Source organism: Aptenodytes forsteri, unplaced genomic scaffold (assembly GCF_000699145.1).
Source record: "Aptenodytes forsteri isolate BGI_AS27 unplaced genomic scaffold, ASM69914v1 Scaffold65, whole genome shotgun sequence".
Taxonomy (NCBI): Eukaryota; Metazoa; Chordata; class Aves; order Sphenisciformes; family Spheniscidae; genus Aptenodytes; species Aptenodytes forsteri.
In genome coordinates this window covers 2987068-2994097 of record NW_008795127.1, presented here as the reverse complement: position 1 = coordinate 2994097, position 7030 = coordinate 2987068, and the positions used below count along the sequence as shown (strand labels likewise).

At 36.9% G+C, this 7030-nt stretch overlaps 1 protein-coding gene across 2 annotated transcripts in view; it reads left to right on the top strand.

The window, feature by feature from the left end:
- Positions 1–7030, top strand: part of MTNR1A (melatonin receptor 1A) — a 57942-nt gene that overhangs the window by 29277 nt on the left and 21635 nt on the right. The window contains exon 3 of one of the 2 annotated variants that reach the window (XR_002086161.1): positions 6747–6908. The exons of the other annotated variant lie outside the window; for it this stretch is intronic. The gene's annotated coding sequence lies outside the window, so the exon portion shown is untranslated. Of the gene's footprint in view, positions 1–6746; positions 6909–7030 lie in introns of those variants that run through there. 2 annotated transcript variants of the gene reach the window in all.

The window sequence follows — 7030 nt, the reverse complement described above, 5'->3', positions numbered from 1 at the left end:
AAGATGATCATAACAAGCAAAAGACTGACACCTTTCCCCAAAATTATTTAGTTGGGTTTTGGGTGTTGTTTTTTTTTTTAAAGAAATATAAAAAGGAAAGAATGGCAAGATTTTCAGAAGTCCCCAAATTCTTGATGAGATTATATTCTAAAGTGTAAATATATCTGAACATGAAGGAAAAGAACGCTACAAACAGATTGGTTGGTTTAGTCATCTGGAAGTAGACTATTTTATATAGAGACAGCCAAATACAGAGTTTAGACAGCATTCTATACAGCTACTTTAAATAATTAGGAAGATTTATTATTTTATTTATTTACAAATGTGATTTTATTGAGATTTTTCTGATGATTATCTTAGCAATAAAATTCTAGTGCCTCTCACAAAGTAAGGGCTTGATTATAAATCAAAATGTGTAACTAATTAGATAAACCAAGACACCACATATGTAAAAGTAATATATCTGTAATGGAATGATACATAAAAGGGAACACTTATGTTTTGGACAGCTTCATACATAATGTATAGCAAACATGACTACTTAGCAAGGCTGAAATGTTCCAGACAATGATTTCCAGAAACGAGTAGTCAGATTATCTGAACACATATCCATGCAATTGCTGATGCAGTTATTAAATGTCATCTTCAGTTTTAAACATGGATAAATCACTCCAGTTAATATTGAGACTGATGTATACTCAACAAGGGGAAAATATATCCCTAATGAATGAGACCTGTCACTGAGATTTCTGAATATGTTAAATAGCTTAATTTTGTACTATTCTATCACATTGTTTTCTTACGCTATTATTCAACAATTTTGGCTATACTATGAGTTATGATCAAATAAATGCACCTAAAAAAATTAACAGAGTTCAACTTGGTTTGTAACAGAGTCAGGCTTCTGCCATAAACTTGATATGGACTTGTACTTCTCTGATATTCATAGAGGTATCTATCACAGCTACCTGCATTTTATTTCTTTTGCTATATTTATACCAGAGACAATTTGGCATTATGTACCTGTATATAATACTATATATGTATATGTAAGCATGATTATGTATATGTGTATTATTAAAGACTTAGCGTTTTCTCCTGCAGTTGCATAATTACATACAGAAGTCATAAAATCATTAACCTAGCAGGGAACAAAGAGAGCTCCCTATGGAAAAGACTGTATATATCCAGGAAAACCTTCATTTTGTTCTGTGACTTCTGATTTTTTCTGTCCTCCTATTTCCTAGGGATTTTGCCAATTGCAAATACAGTGTTTTTCCAGTGTTGAAATAATAACCAATAAAGCTTTTGTTATTGAGCTCTAAGCTATGTCAATTCTTAATATCTGCAAACATTTCTATGTAATCTAGAAGAAACAGGAAAATATATTTTGTTAATCTACTAACAAAGATTAAGTGGAATTCAATCTGGATTAACCTGCATTCCACAAAATTGAACTCTGCTGTACTCAGGGTTAGTCCTCCTTTTTCATAGTACTGCAGATAATCCTTAATGGCACAAAATGTTACTGAGAGAATTAGTAGTACAGTAGCTGAGAATCAGTACAGAAGCGTAAATGAAAGATTTGGCATAGTCTTAGTTTCTTCATGTTGCTACTACAGTGTTCCTTTCTTTTCTGATGCAACAATGTGACATACATACTTTATTATAGAAATATCAATTTCTTTTTGTCTATTTTAAATACTTTCTACAAAGAAGTACTTCTACAAAGAAGGCTGTTTCTTGATATTTTGGGAAAGTTTATTTTGAGTCTAGTCCATCTCATTTTTCCAAGAATATTGTTTCACCTTTGAGTAGATATGGCACAAACCCACTTGACTGCCAAGATCCTAGGAGTTCATGCTTATCTTTTCAGTATTTTTGGGGCATACTTCTTATGCCATCTCAGACAAGGCATGACACTAATTTTCTAACAATTAAGAACATAAAAAAGAAAGATTCTTTCTATAAATTATTTATTTTTCTTCTCCCTGTCTGTTCCATAGCTTTTTCAGATGTTCATCTTACTTTCTTAAGATACTTACAAATGAGGTGCTTAAACCTAGGTGCCATCTGAGGTGCCATATGGTATTTGAGACAAATGTCTGCACAGAGCTTGGGACATATAAACAGAACCTGCAGGGCAACCATCTCCTGAGGCAGCAGTAAGAGACTAGTTAGGGCACCCTAGGGTTTCAGAAATGACACAAGATCCCTGTCTTTAAGGAACTGAAGACCAACTCCTATCGGTTTTCTGAGTGTTCATTATCAAGGAGATAATGCTTTTCTGTTAAGTAACAGAAATTCACAGAATCACAGAATCATTTGAGTTGGAAGGGGGGACCTCTTGAGATCATCTAGTCTGACACCCTGCTCAAGCAGGATCAGCTAAAGTAGGTTGCCTAGGATAGTGTCCAGTGGTCAATCACCACCCCTACAATAAGAAGGTGTTTTCTTATGTTCAGAGGGAATTCCATGTATTTAAATTTGTGCCTACTGCCTCTTGTCCTATCATGGGGCACCACTGAGAAGAGTCCAGTTCCCTCATCTTCATTCCCTCCTATGAGGTATTTATACACATTGGTAAGTCCCCCCTCGAGCCTTCTCTTCTCCAGGCTGAACAGGCCCTCTGGTCTGAGGGGTCTGAGCTTCCTGAAGGCCAGTTTTACTGGTAAAGACTGAGGCAAAGAAGACACTGAGCACTTCAGCCTTCAGCATTTCATTTGCCACTAGTTTCCCTGCCCCATTCAGCAGCAGGCCCATATTTTCCCTTTTGCTGTTTATGTACCTGTAGAATCGTTTCTTGTTGCCCTTCGCATTCCTTGCCATATTCAACTCCAGTTGGCTTTTCTAACCCTAGCCCTGCATGACCGGACAGGAACTTTATACTCCTCCTAGGTCACCTGCCCGTGCTTCCACTTCTTGTACACTTCTTTTTTATGTCTGAGTTCAGTTAGTTGCTCCTTGCTTATCCATGCTGGTCTCTGCCACCATTTCTTGATTTCCTAATTGTCGGGACAGACCTTTCTTGAGCTTGGAGGAGATTATCCTTGGATATCAGCCACCTCTCCTGGACCACTCTTCTCTCCAGGGCCATATCCTCTGAAAAGGTTGAAATCTAGGGCTGTGATCCTGCTTTGGTCTGCACACTAATCTTCACCCAAAAGCTCTCAACTGACTCCTGACCCGTCCCAAGGCATGGTTCCATGCATTCCAGCTGCTCTCTGTCACGTAAAGGGCAACTCCCCTTCCTTGCCTTGCCAGCCTGCTCTTCCTAAAGAGCCTGTATACCTCCACTGCAGCACTCCAGCCATGTAAGCCATCCCACCATGTCTCCATTACCCCAATGAGGTCATAGCCCTATAGCTGCACACAGACTTCCCAGCTCCTCCTGTTTGTTCTCCATCCTGCGTGCATCAGCATAGAGGCATTTCAGAGAGGCACCCAAGTGTGCTAATTCCCCAGTACAGGCTTGAGAGTTTTCCCCACAAGGCTGTTCTGCAGGCACTTCCTTCTTTACAATGCCTATGCTCACAAGGATTCCACATCAACTTTGTTGCTTTGTTGGTTGCTGTGTCCCTTCTGTTCCCATCACCTTGGGCCCTTGGCTTGCCTACCCTATTCCTTTAGCCAGCTACAATTTTTTACACAACTTGTAGAAACTTTGCAGCAGTGTCTTAAAGACCTGCTTTAGTAAGTAAATTTCTTTACTGAAAGAGTGGTTAAACATTGGAACAGGCTGCCCAGGGAAGTGGTTGAGTCACCATCCCTGGAGGTATTTAAAAGACGTGTAGATGAGGCGCTTAGGGACATGGTTTAGTGGACATGGTGGTGTTGGGTTGGCGGTTGGACTCGATGATCTTAGAGGTCTTTTTCCAACCTTAATGATTCTATGATCCTCTTTCAAATTTGATTGTAAAGTTTCAGAGATTGGAAAAGGGGGACATCCAGACAGGAGTATCTTTAAAGCATTTTTCTTGAGGCTTTATGATATCTAAAGATCTTATCTATAAAAGGATTTCTTAATGTTTAGAACCCAAGTTTGATCCTTCTGCTAGCAAATTATTTGTCAATAAATTTTACCTCATCTTGTTTTTCATCATAGTCTGTACAGCAAAAGACTATCAATAGGTATAAAATATGAAAAATTTCCAGAAATTTTCTAATTTGCTTTCTTCATATAGATGGAAAAATATTTTTTCCTCTATTCTTTCTTGCACAGTCATTTTGGTTCTAACCCAGCAACTTCAGGGTAGTGTCTAATATAACAGCTAGGACAGTTTAACACAAGCTACCAGTAGAGTAAAATAGTAATTGGTGGGTAATATTTGTAATGCCACTTCAAGCTGCTAGATGGCCAATTCCAGTTAAAATTGATGGACAACATGAGTCGAAACATTAAGTGCAGATTTCAAAATCTGAACTAAAGTTATGAAAAAGGGCTATGATTTAATCTTCTGCAACTTCTTATCACTGTTGCCTCTACTGTCAAATCATTACTAAACCCACTCCACAAATGTTATGTGTTGGTTGCATAGTCAGCTACACAATTGGTTCTGTATGTACAAAAAAGCCTATGTTATCCATATTCCTAGCACAGCTGGATGGTCCTTTCTGAGGTCTATATCGTATGTTAGGGCCATTTCAAATGCAGCTAAATTGCCTGCAGACTCAGTTTCAGCCAGTTCCCTACAGAGTAGTGAGAATCATAGCGATGTCTGTGTCCTGGCTAGCAAATAGGTTGGAGAGTACGTCTTTTATAGAAGATGTGTAGCCATCTTTCCACTGCAGCTCACAGTGCAGGAAGCATGTTTGCTTACTCCTTAGAATAGCACACTGAGCACTGTCAAATATCACACACAGCTTTCATAATACACTAGTTTAAAAAGTAATGGTAAAGATTCAGTGCTTCCATACACTGGGTTGCTGCTTGTACACCTATTTGGTCAGTTTTGGAATACTATTAAAGAGTTTTCCATACTAAGCTATTAAAAAAAAAGAAAAGTACTTTGTAGATAAGTTCAATTTTTTTTTTTTTGGAGAGGGAAGACTAGTGACTACTTGATCAACTGGTATCCAGAATATAATTTCCCTTATCAAAAATTGAAAAAATCCAGTTATTTACTTCTGCATATTCACAAGTCATTTCTCCTGACTGTGATCTTTTGAAGATGGAATGCATTTAAACTAAAGATGCAAGCATTATGAGGAGAGAGCACAGAGAGCTGCACTGTGTTCAAGTCATTAAGTTACTACTTTATTAAAATATTTTTGTGGACCCATTCATGGATACACATTTAAAATCCTAAATTTACAGAATATTGGCTCAGAAAGTATTCATGACTTCAACTTGGACACCATCTGTTTTTCCAACAAAGTTTGTTTTTTAGAGATGTCATCACTACTTTGTACTTGACTTTTCTTTGAGCGTTGAATTTTGAGAGCATGCTGGTTATTAGTCTCACTTGAAATGAGTGGAGCTTGGCAGGTATGTAAATACTATGTGTAATTTATTTCATGAGAAAAGAAGTGCCTAGAATAAGGTCTTCCCATATATTTTAATCCACACTTGAAAGCTATCTAGGTTTTTTTAAAACATATTACAAATGTAAATTTAAACTTCATGAAGCAACAGAAATCTTCTTTATGGCAAAATTATTCACTGAATTAATGGCATCCTTGAATTAAACAAAACACATTTCTAATGATGGCTCTGGCTGGCTCTTTGCAGAGTTTTTCACAAGTAGTAGGCTACTAGCTCTCAAAAAAATCAGTGGGCAGAATTCTGCTGTCAAATATGCAAATTCAGACTGATTTGATCATTTTGTCTCAGAAAAACGTAAAACTAACTGAGGCTCCTGAAGATTCTGTTAGTCTCCCTTGGATGTGATTAATTCCAGAAACATATTTTGCATATAGATATGATCTGGACCTGAACCAAAGCCTTTATCTGTACACTTTCTACCTTGAAGGTGAAGGAAAGGGTTTAGAAGCTTAAGTAGAATTCCTCCAACCTTGATCCCTGTCCGTATCAAATATTTAGGCATATTGTGGCTAATAAACATGCTTTGAGGACCCTGAACAACTTACCTCTACTGTGTATCTCTTCCCTCCATGCAGATCTTACACTGAGTCATTCTGATTTAGCTGTCTAGAAGGACTGTTTATTATTTTCAGTGTATAACTCTTTGTTCCAGTTCACAGGCATCTACCAAGAAAAGTGTTATGGATTAGCAATAATGGCTAAGAAAATAAAGATTTTTCCTAAATTATAATATAAGCTCTCACTCTCTTTTTTTAAATTATTTTAATTTAAATACACAGAGTAAGATCTGAGCCAAAATAAAATGTTGCTAACGAACAGGATTCCAACTGTTGACATAATTACAATATCCTCTGAAATGCTATAGTATTTTTATGTGCTTAGCAAATAAATCAAAATTATTGTTTGACAGACCTGTAGCTCAAACAACTGGCCAGAAATTTCATATATGTTGAACTGCTGCAGCTCCCAATAGCATGGGATTTGTGAGTACCAGAAATAAATAGACCTCTAAAAGCTCAATGTTTCATAAAAAGAACAGCTGTTCAGGTTATAGAACAGAAAGTTGTTCCTGTGGTGAAACACTGTAACCTCTGAAGTTATACTTATTACAGTAGGTAGCATATGTCATTATGAATTAAGAATTACATGTGCTTCATTTTTGCATTTTTTTGTTTGTGCATATTGTTCTTAAATGGCCAAGGACCAAGAAATGTGGATATCTCATATCATGATGGATGAAGTGATTTAAAGAACATTCTCACCCAGTGCACATACAAAGAGCAAAACAGCTGAGAAACAGGCCATAGAACCAGTGGATTATTTATATTCTCTTGACTTTCTGCAAATGCAACATGCACGGATCTAAAAATGCTCCTGCTAACTCTTTGATATTTAAACTGATTTTGTTTGTTAAATAAAAGTTAAAAGTTAAACTTGTCAAGGATGTGAACACCATTTTTAGTAAGAGTTTCTATTTTCGCCAGG